The 21741-nt window shown below is 40.9% G+C and overlaps 1 protein-coding gene across 2 annotated transcripts in view; it reads right to left on the bottom strand.

Annotated features, from left to right (window-relative positions):
* agbl4 (AGBL carboxypeptidase 4) overlaps nt 1-21741 on the bottom strand; it is a 434905-nt gene that overhangs the window by 209821 nt on the left and 203343 nt on the right. The window lies entirely within an intron of this gene.

The following is a 21741-nucleotide window of genomic DNA, read 5'->3' as shown; positions in this document are numbered from 1 at the left end:
AAAATGCTTATATTTAAGCCTGTCCTACCCTAAGGTTGCAGTTTCGGACTGCACTTGAGATATCACTTCACTTCTCATCTACAAAATATCTTGCAGAATGTCATGACACACAAAATGCGTTGTCACACATGCACTAATCATACACAAACACAGATTAACACTGATTTTTTTTTTGTCTTTCTAGGACGGGAATGTTCATGTAATCAGACACTTCTGAATCAAATAAAAAGAGAGGGTTTAGAGAGGCTGTTTTAGAGCGCACCGAAATTGTACTCGTGGAGTCCCTCTCCGTTATCCTCATGCATGACCTAAACAAGATTGGATTTTCTCCTTTTTTGTGGAAAAAAAATAAACATTGCATCTTCACACATAATATTAATAACCACATAACATTGATACAATCATTAAGAAAAAGAGAGAAAACTACATCATGAATGCCATCAGGAAATGATGATGACCTTCAGTTTATCTACACATGATGACATTCAGGGGCCAAAGTTGATGTTTATCAGTCGATCATTATATTTTCATTTATTTGACAGAATTTTTTTGAATACAGATGTGGCAAAAGATGAACTTTTATGAATGGCTTGACCGTGAAGATCTGAAGAGAAACACAACAGAAAACCTTTCCTCTCGGCTGAGGAACATTTAGACATTTTGGGTCGTTGTCTTTGTGAAACCGTTGTCTCACAGGAAATCAAATTAATGCAGGCGTTTATCATAAAAGCCTTATACATGCAGCTTTTAACTCATTCCATGCCAAGCATTTTCTGAAGAGGCAACCCCTAGAGTGCCAGCCTATTTTGAGCATTTTGACACGTTTTTTAAGGCCGAGAGAATACTGCATTTTATGTCTATAAAGAAATTGATCATAACTTATGAAAGATTGGATTTCATTCTTCACATAGAAAAAGAAAGAAAGATTCTACCTTATTCCGTTCTTTAGTAATCACTGTTTGAGAATAGGTACAGTAATTTGAGGGACACCATGCTATGCGAAGATGTGTTTTCTGCTCAAGTAACTTTGCCACAAAACGTTTTTTAGTAGCATCCGAAACATCTCAAGGGTCCTTCTCCTCGATAAACCATGAACAAAAACAGTGAAAATGTGTTTTTGATGGCAAAATAACACTACGACAGTGTTCAATTGGCATAAAATTAAGAGGCGCGCTGGCCATGACATTTAAAAAAAAAAAAACATAGTGAATAAGAATTCTTGTCACTGGCACACAACCTAAATATTTTACATGACAAAAATCCTGAACACTGAAAGAGTTAACTGAAAAGAACTGTGAGGCAGACATGCTAACTACTTGTCCACCATGCAGCCCGTGTTAGGAAGAGACTATTTTGTTCTAATTGACTTGTGTTTTCCTCCATTGTAGCGCCCGAGAGAAGCACACTGCGTCATCTATGGGCACTGAGCTAAATAGAGCCGACTGCTCTTTGCACCTCCTGCAGAATCAATGGGGTATGGGCTGGTATCACCGCAGCGTAAACAACTTCTCTGCTTACGCGACATGTTTTGTGTTCACACTTTTCATCTTCCTGGCGTTGTCTTCCTCTCTCCCTTTTCCACTTACACCACTGAGACACAGTGTGAAGGATGTAACAGTCAAACACGTGACTGCTAGCGCATCCCTTTACCTCGTCATTTTTACCACTTCCCTCTGAATATCTGCAGCACTGTCACTTTCTGAGGCTTCCGACAGTCAAAAAGTCCATGCATGGGGAAAACATTTCCGCCACAAAAAGTCTTGCAGATGCTAGGAGAGGAAAAGATTAAGGAGGACAAAGATGACTGATTGATGGGTTTGGGGTGTTTGGATCGGGAAGAAAGGTGGTATGAGGAGATAAGGAGAGGATAAGAGAGAGGGGAGATGGCAGATCCAGGGTTGATATGTGGGAAGGGATGGCAGGTTAGCTGCATCTATTGCAGCAGTGGGATGGCAGGGCCGCCTGTTGTGAGCGAGCATTTCTGGCACGAGATGAGATGAAGATACTATCTGGTTTGTGATAGGAATGGGGCCTGACAATCAACAAACAGGACAGACTGCTCAGCGCTAACTCTCTGAACTTCGCTGTCTGACTCATCCCAGAGGACGGAGACAGGGGAGGAAAGGCAGTTTGATGTGTTTGTTCAAGCACATAATGTATCAGAAGAGGCGACAGATAAAAGACACCTTTAGAGTTTAGTTCAGGTTGTCCCTGCGTGTGCTTCTAATCCCTTTGTATTATCAAAGGCTGTGACCATTTTCTGTTGAGCAACGAATTGACTGCAATGTGTCTAGCTCCTCCCATTAGGTACCCATTCCTGTAAGTAGCACCCCGATGAGATAGTGCATTAGTTATTTTCGTACTCTGTAACATTTGGCAGTACTGTGCATGAACTATTCACTCAAAAACCCCTAAAAAAAAGTGAATCGGGTGAGAAAGAACATTGAGAGGAGTATGTATTTGCATGTGACTATCTCTGCTGAATACGAATGCAGTGGATGGCAAATTTAATAAACAAGGCACATGGAGGGGAAAAACACAAACACACGCACACACACACAGTCACAATTTCACCAGGTGGAGTTATGCCATAATTTTGAAGTCAGTAATTTTCAAGTTGCAAGTACTGTATATGTTGCTGCTTAGTGTGATTGTTGGTGCCGAGGGCAACTGAAATATGTTTGCTGCATTGCTATATCGGCAACTTGTGTCTCAGTCTTCATTGCCTTCAAACCGGTTATTATTTTACGGGTTTATTTCCGTGAGGCGACGTGCTATCCAACAACTGCTCATCCACAAAGATTTCCAGTTCAGTTATGGGGGGGGGGGGGCACAGAACGCAGAGAAACAGAAGAATATACAAATTCAACTCTGAATGGCCAGTGTTTAGAAGTGAATGCGGTGAATGTGAGGCAAATGTTGCAGCAGTTTTATAGTCAGTTTGGAACATAAAGCATTTATCTCATTTGCTACTTGTTGTCTCAAGAATCTTTGGGGATATCTCTAACTTGCAAAGCTAGGAAACTTCAAAAACTATTAAAAGCTGACATAGTTGCCATCCTCCTCATGTTCATTGAAATCTGATCAAAAGCGCTATCTTGACCATTTTCTTTGCTTATTTTAAAGATTGCTTTCAACTTCTCCCAGCCAACGGGGCAACGTATGATCTTGCCAAAGAGTGAAAAAGTCCTGAACTATTGATTGTAATTACTGCAGCTTGTCATGGCATTATAGTTATAGGCCAGAGAAAAATGCTCTTTGACTTCTTATGGAAAGTGCTTGCCCGTAAGGCCTGCTTGAACAAGAACAAGAAGTCTACCAGCTTTATAATAACCACAGCCACTGAAACAAATGCAAAAATTAAATATAGAAAAGGAAGCTTGAGAAAAAATCGTCCCCCAGGTTTAATCTTAGCAGTGGCTGCTCCTGTTTGGCAGCTGGCAATTTGTTTTATCTAAATGGTACCTTCTTCTCTGCCCATCTCTAGACGTGGTACAGTGCCATTGCTTCCAAACAGAATTATCACAGTGTGGGATGAGGGCAGAAAAAAAATATAGACACTTTCCCCCAAGGTGATAAGAAGTTCACATGTGATTTTTCAATTCAGTGATTACCAACACAAACACACGCACAAAAAAAACAATCCACAAAGTTGCACACACCTAATGTTCTTGATCAAGGTCATGAGATAAGTTAACTTCAGAGGGGAATTAAAATGTCGAGAAGAGTAAATAGTAGACCAAAGCCAACATAATGCAGACACAGAATTATTAATACAGGATGCAGACCTCTGCCAGGGTGAGAATATAGTGGTTTGAACGGCTGCATTTAGATGTTGACAACAACCCCTTTAAAAAACAATATTCAGGTCTTTTAATTTTGATGGAAATAGGGACATTAACTCAAATGAGCTAAGACCCCTCAGTAACCCTATTCTAACCCAAATATATGGTAATGTTTTAATGGGTCACTAGTGTGCATTCTGTGCATGTTCGTAACTGAAAGTATTCTGGCTCTTTTTGATTTTAAAGTAATAATAACATATACTTCAAATTCCAGCTGGCCTCAGCATTCCTGTGTGGAGTTTGCGTGTTCTTCTGTGCTCGCGTGGATCTTCTCTGGGCACTCCCGTCTCCTCCTCATGGTCGGTGTATTAGACACCCCAAATTGCCCATATGAATGATTGTGCGTGCAAATGGTTGTTTGTCTCTGTGTGCCCTGCGATTGGCTAGTAACCAGTCCAAGGTGTCCCCCGCCTATTGCCAGAAGACAGCTGGGTCACGCTCCAGCAAGCCAACGACCCTAGTATGGGCAAGCGCCTATAGAAAATGGACGGATGGTTGAATAATATGTGCTGTGATACCATCTATTCCCCCAAGTGGGAGGGGGAAGAAAATAAAAAAGATCACCACATTGTTACTTACTATGGGGCGTAGTTTGAATACATTGGGTTCTCCTCCGTAAATAAACGGAGAAAATCAGACTTTAGGAACAAGGAGGAAATCAATTATGTTATTGCTGTGATGAGTGACAAATTCAATGTGTTTTATGGACAGCGGAAATTATGTCAATTTGTATCATGACATTATCCATTATCTATCTCGGTTTCAAACAGGGTAACATAACATAAGACTTAACATAAGCATCTTTGCTAAAGCGTTCCCATATCCCGAGTATTTCAGAAACCCAAATTTTGACACAACCCGACCTTAAACCAAATGTAATTGGAGCCAATCATTACACCAAAAAATGAAGAGCAATGTAGGGAAAAAAAAAAAAAAAAAAGTATGGATATGGAGGTAGCAACTCTTACGGGAGCTTTATAGAAAACAGTAAAGTACCCGAAAGAAAAAATCAATTGACAAGATGTGAGTTCATATCAACTCAAAAGGAATGTGAAATTGAAATGATTTTTACTGTGTGCATACAGGGGAGTAGCACAATTTGGAGAAACATCTATCATGTGATTTTTTTTTTTTTTGAAGGTCAAAATACAGACATTTCCTCACTGAAATATAATGATAATGAATTTCTTCGTGAAACAAACAGTTCCATGAAGCGAAGTCAACTCCTGCTGTGTTTGACTAAATATTAGCATGCCTATTTGGATTCTATAGCGCGGACTGACTGTTCTATTAATACATTAATTTCAAACACATTGTTATTCAGATGAGTAACAAATACTATGGCAGAATATCTCCTAAAATTAAAAGGATGTTAATATCTCATAATACCTAAGCATAATAGTTCAACTAATTTATTTTTTTTAATCTACATTAAGGGTTATGAGTAAGATTCTATGATGCAAAAGCCATGCTACAAATGTAGCGGACATAGCTAGCTTTGTTTACAGTGTTGATGCTAGATTGGTATAGCGAGCGCTGCTAATTTGTTAAAGCTGTATATATGTGTTCTCTGTGATGGTCGTGACTCCGCACTTTCATTACGTGTCAAATATTAATGGGCAAATCTGAGAAAGTGTACTGCTACTATATTTTTAGTACGTGTTCACAAACATTCATAAAAAGTAGCAGTCTAGTTTTGATGTGATCCTGCTAATGAACACACAAACTAAACAACTGTCATGGATGAAAACAACACCACTTTTCTGCTTCACAGAAGTAATAAGGCAACGGAGACAAAGAGGATTTGACACAGTTGGCCTTTTGCGAGACATCACCATCTTTAGCTCTGAACTTCAGCTTTCATATTGACGGTGTGGGCAGACATCTTGAAGTTGAAAGATGAAGGCTTATAAATTGGTAGCTTTCACACATCAACATCTTTTCTATATTTCAGAATCAATCAAGCATAGAGGACACATCAGTCAGAGATTCTCAGAGCACTCTCACAAAGACGACCAGGACAAAAATAGCATGCATACATATGCACGTCCTATGTATTGTCAGCCTATGCTCTTTTCTCATTCACAGCATGTCAAACACTCATCCCGTCAACCGTTGGGAACGTTATGTTTTCAAATAAGCTTGTGCAGCTGTTCTACTACGCAGACCCCCAGTAGCTCATATAAGGCAAATAGTCAGTTTGACAAACATTTCAGACCCAATGACACTTTCACTTTTTCCCTCAAAAAAACTACATTTGTAACCAAATGGCCAAAGTTTCTTGGCAATCCGGAGCAAGGACAGATGTTAGGTTGGCTTATTGTTGTCAAACGTGGGCCTATGTCCTTGTCAATGCACTAAATCGCCAAAAAATAACATCTTTTTACTAGAGTACCACATGTGTATCTATATTCATATGTGTTTACACGACAGCATATCAATTCTGGAGGCATCTTCCAGTGTTCAAATTGTGTATTGGGGAGGTAGTGTTACCAAGCAACCTGTGCTTGGTGCTAGATTTGGGTGGGACGTGTATTTATTCCACTGTCGGTCAACAAGATAGAACACTGGGGGTGTGGTGTACATTTTAAACCCATACAAGTATAGTTTACTTGGAAAACATTAGTAAACCAGGTAGCTGAAAAATCCCAAATAATGAATGAGCAAAACTTAAAATAATTTAACTAAATAACATCAGAACATTCATGATAGACAGTGTTGGAATTAAAGCATTACAAAAGTAATGTAATTACAGTACTGCCTTAATTTTTGCTGCAACACAGTAGTGTAATATATTACACACACAAAAATAAAGAAAAATAGATCGAGCCCCTCTGTGGGCCGTCACCTTAATGTGGTGGAAGGGTTTGCGTGCCCCAATGATCTCAGGAGCTAAGTTGTTTGGGGCTTCATGCCAATGGCAGGGTCACCCATGACAAACAGGTCCTAGGTAAGGGATCAGACTAAGCACGGCTCATAGACCTCTATGATAAATAAAATAAATAGAAAAGACCGGATTCCCTGAGCTGGAGGGTGCACCCTCTGGGGACTGCCTCTTTCTTCTGGGGGACTTCAATGGTCACATGGGGAACCACAGTGAGACCTGGAGGGGTGTGAATGGAAGGAACGCTGCCCCGATCTGAACCCGAGTGGTGCGTTCTTATTGAACTTCTGTGCTCATTATGGATTTATGACAACAAAGACCATGTTCAAACACAGGGATGCCCATATGTGCATTTGGCACCAGGTCACCCGAGGCCGCAGTTCGATGATCAACTTTGCGGTTGTTTCATCGTATATGTGGCTGCATGTTTTGGACACTCTGGTAAAGAGAGGGGCGAAGCTGTCAACCGATCACCACCTGGCGTTATCTTGGCTTCGATGGTGGGGGAGGATGCTGATCAGACCTGGCAGACCCATACGTATCGTGAAGGTCAGCTGGGAACGTCTGGCCATCGGGAGTTTCAACTCCCACCTCCGGCAGAATTTCTCCTATGTCCCTTTGGAGCCGGTGGACATTGACTCTGAGTGAACCATGTTCCACGCCTCCATTGTGTGCCTGTCGTGGCAGAAATCCCCAAACAAGCTGGTGGACACCAGCGGTAAGGGATGCCATCAAGCTGAACAAGAAATCCTATCGGGCCTTATTGGCCTGTGGGACTTCGAAAGGTAGCTGATAGGTCCGGACTGGCCAAGCAGAATGCAGCTTTGGCAGTCGCCGAGGAAAAAACTCGGGTGTAGGAGGATTTCAGTAAGGCCATGTTTGACACACCTCTGCGACCTCACGTGGACATCAGGGACAGCGCCCCTGGATTGGCAGACTTGGGTGGTGGGCCCCCTTTTTAAGAAGGGGGACCGGAGGGTGAGTTCCACCTACAGGAGGCACACACTCTGGAGTGCTGGAGAGAATGGTCCGTCAGGAAGTCGAATCTTAGAATAAGAAGGAAGAGTGGGGTTTTCGTCCTGGCTGAGGAACAGTGGAACAGCTCTACACCCATGGCAGGTTCCTCGAGGGTGCTGCGAATTCACTTTGTGGAGAAGGCGTTCGACCATATCCCTTGGGGAGCTCTCTGAGGGGTGCTTTGGGAGTATGGGGTATGTTCGATCCCTGCACAACTGATGTCAGAGTATGGTCCGCATTGCCAGCAGTGAGGCGAATCTGTTTCCAGTGAGGGTTAGACTCGGCCAAGATTGCTCTTTCTGTTCATTAGTTTATAGACAGAATTTCTAGACAGAGCCAAAGCGTTGAGGGGGTCTGTTTTGGGACCCACAGCATTTCATCTCTGCTATTTGTGGATGATGTGGTGCTGTTGACTCTTTCAGGCCATGACCTCTAACTTTCACAAGTTTTGCAGAAATGAAGCCAAGTGTGAAGCGGTTGGGATGAAGATCAGCACTTCCAAATCTGAAACCATGGTCCTCAGGCAATAAAGGGTGGTGTACCCTCTCCAGGTCAGGGATGAGGTCCTGTCCCAAGTGTAGGAGTTCAAGTATCATGGGGTCTTGTTCATGAGTGACGGCAGGATGGAACGGGAGATTGACAGGCGCAGCGTTCGAAGTTATACCGGTCTGTCTTTGTGAAAAGAGAGCTGAGCCGAAAGGCGAAGCTTTCTGTTTAACGGTCGATCTACATTCCTGCGCTCACCTATGGTCAAGAGCTGTGGGTCGTGAACGAGATCCCGGATACAAGCGGAGGAAATGAGTTTACTCTGCGGGGTTTCTCCCTTAGAGATAGGGTAAGATGCTTGGTCATCCGGGAGAGACTTGTCCTGTTCTTAGGCTTAAGCTATCCCTCTACTGGATGTGTTATGAGCTACATTTAGAATGGCAAATCCATATTTCTAGTTATGTTGATAAGAGTAATCTAAAAGTAATGCAATAATAGTGTAATGTCTTACATTTCAAATACAGTAATATTGTAATGCTGCTAATTACTTTGAAAGTAATAAGTAATAAATAATGAATTGCAGCTTTGAAGTAACTTGCCCAACACTGATTATAGAAGATGATCAGTCCTGCGGGAAAAGTACATTGAGTAACATACAATAACACACTTACTTTTCACTTTAACTAATACTGTAACACATTACAGGAAGTGATCTAGAAGTGCTCCAAAATCAATAGAAATTGCCAGGACCAGAGAGATTGAACGTTTATATGGCAAGTGTCATACATTTGCAGACTACATTAAATAATGTTCTTTGGAACAAAGCATTTTCACGGGGTTCGAATTAAACACTCTCATTTGCAACGTATAGTAGTCATATTCATCATATAGCGTAATAATACTGCCACCATATACAGTGTACATGTTCAGCGTTTGGGTGTTTGATATTGATTATTGGCCACTCATGTGGTTCATTGTTTGTTAAACAAATCCCAGGGTCGACAAAGTCAACAGTGAACATTTGAAGTAATGTTGGCTAATATCACCTGACTCGGAAATATATGCAGCAGACATTAAATGTGCAGGGATTTTCACAAAACAGTGAGAGCAGTCATAAATCTCAGATTCTCATCTAAATAAAACACTCAAGGGAGGATGCTAGTTTGCATGGGATGTATGTTAAATACCAAGTACATAAGCGGGGCTGTTTATCCTCATATGATCTGTATTTTTTTGCCCTTGTGCATGGAAATTCATCTTCTCTGGTTGACTCAAGTCGGCATGTTGTGATTTCCCCTGGTATTTTCGTATTTTTGTTCTTCCTTGGAACAATCCTCTGATTTTTTTTCATGCATATTTATTTATGCATTTATTTAGAAGGTAATTTCCTTCCTACTTTATAACCAATGTAAAAGTTTTTATTTTTGGTATATATTTATTTTTGATAAGGTTTAAGCTGCAATCACTACAACTATTAAATCATATGACATCACAGGGTGTTGTATATCATCTGTAATGCATTGTCTTCAACTGGCATTGATGGCAGTGTTACTGCAACTGGTAAGAGTGTCTAAGTCATGTAAGAATGATATATTTTTAAATAACCTTAAAGAAATTTTGTAGCCCAAGACAATTGTCGATGTTTGCACAATGGTACGTTCACCATATCATGTCTTGTTTTTCTTAATTTTTTGGTTTCTTGTCCTGTTTTTTATATTTTCATGTATGCTTTTGTTTTTATTTTTATTTTACCTAATTGTTTCAGAAGCTTTACTTTGTGCAACCAGCCACTCAAAAAAAAGCCTGAATTTCCACATGGCCACACACACTGTATTATTGGCTGATTAAAGCTAGTCAATTGGGCCCAAGAAAAACTACTAGTGCCTTGGTGTATTGTGTACCACTATGGCAATTAGCAGTAAGCAGATGATCATCGTGCCCTCACCGCTGTGGCACCAATGGTCCCCCTTGGGCAACAGGGCAGGTGCACATTCATTTGGAATAATGGGGCAGGGGGAGGGGGTACAAATTAAATACACACATGCAATCAAGGATAGAATATCGAATAGACGCTCCTATGTAATGAAGCAACGACTGTTAAGCCCCTGCGGTAAACAACAGAACCTGTCCGTCCATTAATTGCATGATGCAGCATTCCCCCGAGTGTAACATTATACTCCCAATGCATTATCAGCATGTGTGCGTGAGTGTGTGTGTGTGTAACCGTGGGCCGCACAGACAGCCTGGCGCCATGAGGACCGTCATAAAAAATGATGCCTCAAAACAGTAAGGACCAAACCAGGAGACAAAAAACACACACACTCACAAACACACGCACACAAGCCTTCTTGCAACCCGAGAAGCAGTTCCTGGCATTGCTTTCTTTCTTTGCTGCGGCTTTAGTTTTGCAAGTACATCGTCTATCATCCCTACTAAATGTGAAACAAGGAGAAATCTGCTGGTGATCTCACCGTGAGTAACTCCCAAAATGAGTCACATGGCTGATGTGGGATTCCGCATCTAACTCCTGTATCACACTCTTTTCTGTTTGTGTGTGTGCGTGCGTGTGTGCGCGTGTGTGTGTGTGTGCAATGAGATCACACTAAGTGATGAGATGATTCTCTCAGGCAAGCAATGCAACATGTGACACATTGTGAGATCATGTAAATTCCTGATAACGATGACCTCACCTGGATCTCTTGGTGATATGTATAAGAAATGGAAGACCAACAGAAAACTGTAAAAAAAACAAATAAGTGCCTACGTGTAGAGTAGACTCTCCAAAATACATAACAGCCCGACTAGAACTGTGTTCGGACGGAAAGCTAACTCCTTTGAACAGCAAATTTGTAACGCAGTAAATATGTATCTAGTCCTAAAATAAGACAATGGCTACAATATCATATAAGCACGGGGTGAACAGCGGACATAATGTCAGGTATGATGAAGAGGAAGAGGTCCAGAGTAAATTAAATATATGCAATATTAATTGCACAATTTGCACCATCGTGTACATTACAGTTTTGAAATTTACACAATAATTAGTCTGAAAAATCCTGATGACCTTTATTGAAATTGCTTTGCTCAGGTACTGTTTTTTAAAATTTTAATTAGATTTCATGACAAGGAAAAAGAAGATATTCTTATAAAATTCTACATTTAAAGAAGCAGAGATAAATGAGATTGTGCCATTCCTATTAATTACTGCCCGGTAAATTTGACCATCCTGCCTGGGTCATTTTACAACAGTACACTGTCCTGCTTTGGTGAAAGGAGAAGTGAAAGGAAGTACTGTCAGCCTTATTCTGAGCCAGTCAGACTGTGTTTTGCAATGGCCATCGAAATAAAATGAAAGAGAAGGCTTTCCTTTACATTAGCCGTTATTGAGAACATGTTCTACAATAAGGTGAAATGGTGCCCACAGTTATCTGGAAGGAGTAGATGTAGTATTGTTGATGGTGGGCGAAGCACTCCAGAGAGAGTAAAAAAACAAGACAGTATGCATGCAAGCTGTCTGTTTTCATCCACCATTAAGGCTTAAAACTCATCCAAAGAGGCGCACTCGGTTGTTTGCAGTGGAAACGCAGTGGAAATGTAGAAAACGAACGGAAACGGAGATTGACCAAGCTTGAGTCTTTCATCATGCTACAGACAAGAGACTCTCATTATTATCAAACTCATTATTTCTGCAGTATAATTGGTCTTTATAAAAATAACCCTAAATACTTACCCTAATAAAGGATGCATCTGTCTACAAGACACACCCTGAATTTTAAGGTCAAGTTTTGATATTTTGTATGTCATAGTGGACAGGACGCACCAAGATGTTTGGGACAGGGTAAAAACTGTAGCAAAACAAGATAAATCTCCATTCTATCCATCCATTTTCTCTAGCAACATAAACTCACTAGGGTCACAGCCTGGCTGGTGCCTTTGCCAACTAAGAATAAGTCTCATCTTTCTAATTTTTTCAAATTTTCTTTCGTTCATATATGTGTTATATATTTGTTGTGGGTATATTGAGTGAGATCTGTGTGTAGCTTGTGGGTGAGTGAGTGGTGGAGCAAGTGAGAGAGAGAGACGGTACAGCAGTTCTTGCACGGAGCAGGTCATTTGCCTTAGAGAGAGCCTCGGGGAGAGTTTCACGATGAGTGCTATTGAAAAAATTGTAAACACTGATTGTGCCTCCTCGTTATCCTGGTTAATTGGCTACAGGCTCCACTCTAAGTCAACGTGCAGGGGCCGGAAGTCCCAAACCTTAAAATAGACTTACAGTTTGCAACCAGCTGTGTTACAGGAATTACTTTCCTCTTAAAAGCTACTATGATATTCCCGTGTGTGAAAAAGAATGGACTCGAACACCGATTTAGTCTGCTCACTTCTTTCATTGCAAATAATACAGGAACAACCTTGGCTAACAGGCGCACCTTCTTAGCTGCAACTAGCGCAGCCAACTGACTGCTTCTAGTCATGCTTGTCCTATTACTGTAATTACTGTAAGTAAGATTATATCTGATATAGAAATATGCATCTGTACATCAAAACGGGCTTTATGTGACTGAATGATGCAATCTTCCTAAAAATCTAATTTTTGTTATATGGCTTTCATTTTGGGGGAGTAAAGTGTGTCTTTATACTCTGGGACTTATGGTACAGTGGTCCCTCACTATGTCACACCTCACTTTTCATGCCTTCAGTGCTTCAGTTTTTTGTTTTTTTTCTCCAATGGACAGTTACCTCACAGCAGCACATGATGCACTTTATCCATACCACGTTCAGTCCCATTGTGGAGTCTGAAGTAATCTAACAGCCGCAATACACAATCTTGTTCAAATCAAGGCACTATTACTTAAAACCAAAACACGGCTCTTCTTCATCTGGCACGATATAAGAGCGTTTCGGCAAGAACTCTGCTCTCTGAACAGAGTGATAACACTGACTGAGGCCTTTAAGAACAGTTGAAATGCAATGTGAGAGGCAGGGGGAGGGTAAGGAGTAGTGCTCAGTGCTGCAGCATGAGTTGAGAGTGACGAGCCTCATTCCAAATTGAAGCACTCTGCTATTTGTTGAAAAAGAAACGTAAAGTTTGTGCCCAAAAATAAACGGTTCAACCCCCTAACAACTGTTAGACGATCACCTACTCTGTGGATTTCACTTTAAGGAGATTTTTCCCATCAACCGCAAAAAGTGAGGGAACACTGTATTTTATACAGGAGCAGTGCTAATGCAACAATACTTGTAACTCTTCTTATTCAAATAACAATTTATTGTATTTCTTTACAGTGAAGCTTCAGTTAATTAGGGGTGAAATTAAGGACAACTTGCCTAAACCCCTATCAAATTCTGTGATTATTGAAATTAAGTATAGGCAGTCAGGCAAATAAATGCCATCTTGTTTTGAATTAGTCTCTCTGGAAAGTCAACAGACAAACTGCATACTCAACCCGCTTCCCGGCAAACTCATATAAAATTGTGTCCGATTTTAGGGCTATATTAAGTATACTATTCATCTTTCACTCTCCTTTGGCATGTGACCAGAAGCTTTTAAGACCGCTGTTAATTATGATCTAACTTTGATTCTGAGAATTTTTCTAATTATAGCACACTATCAAATCTCCCATTTATTGTGTAATTCATTGAAAAAGTAGTAGCACAACAGCCCAGTGATTATATGTCTGCATCCTTCAATCAGGATTCAGGGCCAACTACTCAACCGAGATAGGCTTTGGTAAAGTAACAAATGATCTCCTCAGCTCTATAACACCTCACCATATTATTATTACTCAACCTTAGTGCTTCTTTTGACAGTGTTGATCATCACACACTAGTAAAACCACCTTGAAACATCTTGGTACCTCAGGCTCAGCACTTTCTTGGTTTAGATTTCACCTCTGAAAGGACTTATTGTTTTTGTCATGGTGATGTGATTTTTGATTTTTACAGTATTAATAGCATATGTTGCATTCTGAAACCTTCAGTCACAAGACACTGGTTTGTTATTGATGGCTGGATCATGGTCGTTTTGTATTCTGGCACTAGTGCACTGGGAATGGTCTAACCATGGATGTTCAAGTGGCCAACTCAGTGTTACTGTTCGAAACCCGACTAAAGAAACATTAAATAAACCTTAGCATTTAGTTGAGCTGTTTGACTACCTCTTTCTTCTTCTTTCCTCCCTGCCCCTTTCTCTCTGCTTGGAGTGGGGGCGAGATGCCAATGAATAACTTAAATGCTGCTGTGCAGATCTGATCTGACCAACTGGAGCGAGTTCAGAAGTTGGTCACCCCCTCATAGAAGCTTCTATGGGGATGTACCGACCAGGCCTTATTGTGAGGAATACCTCACCCGACGGCCTCTCCCAGCATCATGTTGTTTTTACAATAGAGACTTATTACTCAATATGGTACAATGTGTGATCTTAGCAATCAGCATCTATTTCATCCTATTGAGCCTAGGAGGGGGCTTCTCCCAGCTGTGATCCCTTGTCAAGATTTCATATTCTTCCCCAGATGGAGTTTTTAACTTTTTCGTGCCCTTCTGTGAATTTGTGAGGCTGTCTGTGGTTTATTTTTTGCTGTTTGGGTCTTGATGCTAGGCAAAGAAAATAACCTTCACCAACCGCCTATTTTCCTATACATGCCAGATCCATCACCCCAAAAATAGACAATTTATGGCAACAGATGGCAACATAAGCTTTTTCTGCAACTGCAGCCTCATTGTTATCACAGGGACGTAGAGTCAATTTCAAATTCCCAACTCAGAAGTACAACTAGCAGGATGCACACACCACCTGCAGGATAGGGAACAGAAAATATGGTAAGGGCAAAGGAATTTGTGTTTAATGCACAACTAGTCGTATAACAGAAAGGTCATTGACACGCTCTGTTTTTCTGAAATAGAGGTTCTGGCAGTCTAATGTAGACCTTTTAATCTACTGAGTAAGTTGATGGTTCTTATTGGAACTGTGGTTTATATACCACCAGATGCTAATGTTAGCTGAGCACTTAACATCCTGCTCGTTACCCTGAGCAAATAGCAGCTCGCCCACTCGAATGGAGTCTATTATTGCCTGTGACTTCAATCAAGCTGTGCAACTTAAATTTCTCCCGTAAGTCAACTGTCACCAAAAGCTAGCCTCTACCCCACCTCGCTGGCTCTGACCGTCCACAATATGCTAGGTACTTTGCTGGAAAATAAAGTCACTTTCAAGGACAGTAATGGCCTGGCTTGGCCTGATGAGGCTCTCTCTCTCAGATGCAGGACAATTTTGAGCACACAAATAAAATGTATTTGACAACCATTTGCATGAGTATACAGAAACTTTCCACATGTATATTAAGAACTGTATACAAACTGTGATGGTCAACAAAGGCAAATGGAGCCCTTTGCATATATTCCCTATAATGTGCTCACATACCACTCAGAAGAGTGGAATGTCTTCTTTTAAAGTTATCTAAAATAATTGAACTGTCTTTGCCAGCCACTGCTTGATGCAGATAGTTTTTGTGTGAGGGCGGAAGTCTATTATCTCGCCTGTTTTTGACGCATTTCAACTCATTCCAGGTCATCCGATTCACATGGTTTCAAATCAATATTATTCCAATTAATCGTGTGACGACTGCTTCCATTTTTCTCATTCCAAATATTTACAGATTTTCCACAATTCCCTGTTTTACATCCCAAAAATCCCATTGACATTGGGTGATTTTACATTTCATATTTGCAGCTTTCACATTTTATATTTTCAATATTAAGTTCATTCATCTCACTTTAGGGATCATTCCGATCATTCCAGTAATTCATTCATACATTCCAATATTGTCCCACAATTCCATAATTTTCACCCTTTAATATTTCATAATTCATTTTCAAAGGGAGGATTCCCCATTCATTCCCAGTGGGAGATTTGACATTTCACAATTTAAGCTTCCTCATTTCACGTACATCATTCCTTTCACATTTTGATCATTACTAATATTCACACATTCCAATAATTCATAACTAATTGAATATTATTATCCATAATTCCTCTTTCATTCCCACTCTTCTCACCAAAACATTGTAACCTTCCTTCTTCGCCATTACTCATCCAATTTACAATGTTCCAACGTCAATCGATTCCCCCAATTCCCACCATTCCATGGGTGTATCCATTTTCCTCTTCCCACAGTTAAAAATTTTCCCACAATTCCACTTTTTCAATTTTCCCTTGTATCTTTTACATTCTTTGGCCTATTAAAACCGTTCCAACTTTGCAATATTCAGAATACTTAACAGATTCAAGCCCTTCAAACATTCCTCATCATACCACAATTCAACTCAATGAAGTCATTGAGGAGCAACAAGTCACTTACTCGTAACATCATGAACCTGGACACAATAGCCACAAAAGCATTGGCACATTATATTTTTCTTTTGCTGCTTATACCCCCCCCCCCCCCCCCCCCCCCCCCCCGGCTCCTCTTGGTCTCGGCACAAAGATGCCAGCCTGTCTGTGCTCATTCCCCTTGGTACAATAGCAGCAGCTGGGGGCAATGCTGCCCTGTCTGCTTCCACAGCCACAGTAGATTCATCACACACATACACAAACTGATGTCACCATATGTGTGACAGTGGTAGTGTCATACACAGGTGGAGAGTGTGCTGCAGGGAAGGAGGTAAAAGGAAGCAAGAGAGTGAAATGGACAAGCTCTTGGCCTCTCAGACTGCCAGATGCTGCCAATTTGCTTTTCTGGCCACCGCAAAGGCTGGTGTGGAGCAAGTCTGGCACCTGCCCCGGTTGCTTGCTCCCCATACACACGGGTCCCCAACAAACATAAACACAAGCAGACACAAACTTTTTGCTGATACTGCTGCCATCATTCAGCATGAAAACTGTGCAACAAGACAATCAGAGGAAGAAAACAGACGATGGGATGTTCTGTGGCCATTGTATCTTTAAGGCTATTGTAATGGATCAACACCTCTATTGTTTGACTTGATAATTAAATAGAAAAGAAACTAATGAAATAAAACCAACATGAGGTCCCTGTGATTTTACAAATATCCTTCTCCAGAATTTGAGATGTTGCTCAATCTGTTCATCCATTCATCCACGCATAAATTCCCCTCTTGAGGAGGGGAATCCCCTCTTGAGGGGATAACATTTTAGGCAATTCTCTTTCTATTAATTTTGATTCAGACAAAGTGATGTTCCCGGCTGAATTAGCACATTCGAATCAGACTCGTTTGTTAAAAAGTGATAAGCAGAAATGACAACTGTGTCAGATCGTCAGCATCAACATGTGCTGGGTAATTCCCGTCTATGAGGCATAGTCCACAGTACATACACATGGCCGGTGTTCTTGCAAACAGGCAGTAATTGTCTCTGTTTTTTCCTATCTGCAATATATGCTCTTTTTTTTTTAATTAAAAATGATTGTCTCAAAAACTACAACCAATGTAAAGATTTGCAAAATTGTACAGATCCATGTTTGCGTGAAGCAATCATAAACCGGAGCTGATGCTGGTGACATGAAGACTCAGAAGTTCTTCTTAATTGGACATAATTTGGTGAAAGTACCGCTGCCTATTGGCTTGGCATGCTTGTAAAATAATAAAACCGCACAACGCAAATTTGTATAGCAGCAAATTTTTTCAATAATCATAGCAACATGAACAGATTATTTTTTTTTATACTCAAAAAGGGCGGAAACTATGCTGATTTAAATAGCCCTTTGACTGCCTTTAAAAAGTGCTCAAAAAGTAAATAAAAAAGTAATCAATTGTACTTGCCAGGCTAAATAGTGCACTAAAGCGCTGCTAGGTGCTCAGTTATGCTAGACGAAGCTAAAGCGCTGGCAACGGATGCCATAAAATAGATTGTCAGCATAATTAAAGTCTGTTTGAAGTTGGCCTACTAACCCTGTTTGGCGGCGTGATTTACTGTTATGCAGAGCATTCCAGTTTTCTTCATTGGTTTGGCTAATTTCATGTAACTAACACTTCCTGTACCTAGCAGGGCAGATTCAGTCATCGCCCCTACAAATCCCAGCGAGGGGAGAAAAAGGCCCTGTGTATTTGATTTAATGAGACTTTGTCAGAGTCAGCCACCTTTCATGTAAATGCAGAGGCTAAAGAGACAATATTCAAAAACATAGCTTGTGTCAACACAGAATCAATATCAAATGTAAAATTGAAGAGGTTGCAGTTTACTTTCATTTCTTCCTGTAATTTATTGATGATGATTGATGACACCGATGACTGATGATATTGAGGATTCAAACAAGTTGTCAGCTTTGAAACCACAACTATGAAACATCTTCTCGTGCTTTGGGGCGTACATATTCAGTGCTGGTCCAGAAACGGCTACATCAGCTTCATCACCACATCTTCTCCCAGTCTCACTCATGGTATGGCTGCGTTCTTCCCAAGACAGGGGATGATATTGCAGGTCACATGCCACCCAGAACTTTATCTCAAACTTGTCTGGTTTTGCTTCAGTATACTACAAGAAACAGCAGCGAGTTTTTCTTGGGTACAGCTGTTTGTTTATGGGAGGGGTGGGCAGGTCCGCCTCCCAAGATTCGGTGTTATAGGGTTCTATGTATTCCAGTTTTCTCTGATCCAGGCTGTTTGGTCCCTATGCCACCGATGTCAGAATTTTGTTGCAGTCAATAATACAAATTTTTTTCTGGTAGTCTCAGGATTGCATCTCTGCTATTTGTTGATAATGTGGTGCTTTTGGCTTCTTCAGGCCATGACATCTAACCCTTACTGGATCGGTTGGCAGTCGAGTGTGAAGCGGCTGGTATGGAGATCAGCACCAGCAAATCTGAGACCATGGTCTCAAGTATTTTAGGGTTGTTAACGAGTGAGGGTAAGATGGAATGGGCGTTCGACAGAAGGATCGGTGCAGAGTCTGCTGTGCTGTGGATACTGTACCTGTCTGTCGTGGTGAAGAAAAGAGCTGAGCTGAAAGGTGAAGCTCTCTTTTTACCGATCTGTGTTGGAGCCCTTACAAGCTGTGTGTCAGGACTGTAAGAATGAGATCCCAGACACAAGCGGCCAAAATGAGCTTCCTTCCCAGGATGTTTCCCTTAGAGATAGGGTGGGAAGCTCGGTCATAGGGGTATCTGGTCAAGATGCCCCCTGGATGTCTCCCCAGTGGTTTGTGCTGGGCATGTCTCACTGGAAGGACAGCCTGGGGATGACCCAGGATATGCTGGAGAGACTATGTCTCTCAGCCAAACTGAACTAAGGTCCCTTAATTGTAAGGCAGATGTGCTAACCAGTCTGTCACCATACCGCTCTGCACGTAACATGACATCAAAACACTTATAGATGGGACATGATGTTCTGCCACCAACTGACCAATGTCTCACTCCAAGGTCTGGTCAAAAGTTGACATCCATGCAGACTATTCAAATAATGACTTACACAAAGAAATAATGCTGACAGGTTTTGAAATGAAGATACATTGGACTGATAATCAACTAATACGTTTGGATAAGCCATATATATTTATTTGTAAAATGTCAAATCGGATAAAATTTATGTGTTTTAGCCTTTGATCAAAACTGTGTCTCAAAGGGCTTCACAAGTAAAAGAATCACAGCCAAGCTCCCACAAGGGTAAGCAAAAACTCAAAACTTCATTCATCTATTTTACTTGAGCGGCTTAGCTTCACAAGAGTCGTTGGCTTGCTGGTGCATAGCTCTGCCATTTTCTGGACAAACAAGCAATCTTACCTAAGGACTATTTAGAGTGTCCAATACATCTACCATGAATGTTTTTGGAACGTGGGAGGAAGCCGGAATGCCCGTAGAGTTCCACATGCACAGCGAGAACATGCAAACTTCACACAAGAAGTACTCCACATCCTTGCCACCGCTCAAAACCCCATCCCATGGGGTAAAATAGGAAACCTTGAGAAGATGCCCTTCCAGGCCCATCAGGCTACAAAAGGTGTGCTAAGGAGTGCTAAGATAACAAATTGTACCTTATAGAAGAATAAGTGCCTAAATTGGGTAGACTGTAAAAAAAATGGACTCAAACGCACTTTGGTGCCAGCGCTAGTCTACCGTATTTGGGGCGTTTTTACATCACTTTGGGCATACCAGCACACATTGGGTTGTCACACCCTTGATATACGGATAGTTCGTTCACAGAAATTAGACTGCACTTGTTGGAAAAATGGCTGTCTTTTCAATTTCGTGCCAAGCCTTGTTTAGCGTGGTAGACAGGCTACGTCCCACTGGGTGCTTGGCGAACGTGACGGGGACTCATGCAACTGCTAATTTGGTTCTCAAAATTAGACTCGATTTTATACGACCTAAAATGAGGTATTTTGCAACGCAAGTGTTGTTGTTGATGTGACGCAGGTGCTGTTGAGATTTTAGTGGATTAGAAGTAGGCACAGGTGGACAGATATCATGCTTCACTATAGGTGAATGCCATTGTATTTAATTCATAAATGTAGCACCAGTATGGGAAAATCCCCCTGAAATATAAACAAATCATGTCATTGAATGAATTATAATCATGATCATTTAAAAAACATTTTAATAGCACTGTTGTTTGGTGGGCTTGCATGGGATCCCCTGAATTATTGTGTAAATTAATTAATAAAATCAATAATAACCATTATCATCTGAATTATATATTTTTAACAGCAAATTGTGCAGGTGAATAGATTTTGGAGGGCAGGGGAGGGTAGGCCTGGAAAACAAAACAAAACAAAACAAAAAAAAAAAAAAACATCGACCGATCCCTGTGTTATTCTTCAAATACATTTATTGAATGAATTATAATAATGGATATATTGATTGCTGGGTGGGAGTGGGGTGGTGAGAGGCGTTCTACGTTTGACAACAAGGTGACATTCATCTGCGACCATTTTATCATACAGTAATGCATACATTTATGTAAATATATCAAAAAACTGTATACGTCAATTATTTGTAACAAAACCTGACAGCATTCTGACTTGCATTGTTCACACTCTGCTAAAGAGGAAGCATGTAGTAAGACAAACAACAAAATAAGTACATGCTTGCAACTTGGCATGTACTGGTTAGGTTTCTGAAAATCTACAGGAGGGGATGAAAACCATTCTTCCAAAACATGTTGTGCTCTTTCTGCGTAATAACCACATGGAGGTGAAAAGAGCAGTCTGACTTCGCTGTCCAAAGTTTCCCATTGGTTTTGACTTAGTTGGAGATTTACTCTGTCTACGTGTGAGTGTGCATGGGTGCGTGTGTGTGTGTGTGTCAAGTCATGTTGGTGATTACACTAGACAGAAGGAATTACAGGCTATTACAGAGAAGAGCCTGTGGCAGCAACAGCCGAAGCCAAACTACCCTTAAAGGCTTATGGGGGACAAAAAAAGAAAAAAATCACCATTCATTCCAACTGAAAACACAACTGCCTGTCGTATGTCAAACATAAACACAGAAAACAAGTATAAAAGCACAGCGTGTCATGGTGCTTATATTTTATAGTTTCTTGTGACAACAAGTGCAGTGTGTT

Source organism: Hippichthys cyanospilos, chromosome 10 (genome assembly GCF_059441005.1).
Source record: "Hippichthys cyanospilos isolate Australia breed blue-spotted pipefish chromosome 10, RoL_Hcya_1.0, whole genome shotgun sequence".
NCBI lineage: Eukaryota > Metazoa > Chordata > Actinopteri > Syngnathiformes > Syngnathidae > Hippichthys > Hippichthys cyanospilos.
Note: the sequence above shows the minus strand (reverse complement) of the source record. Positions and strands in the feature narration are given on the sequence as shown.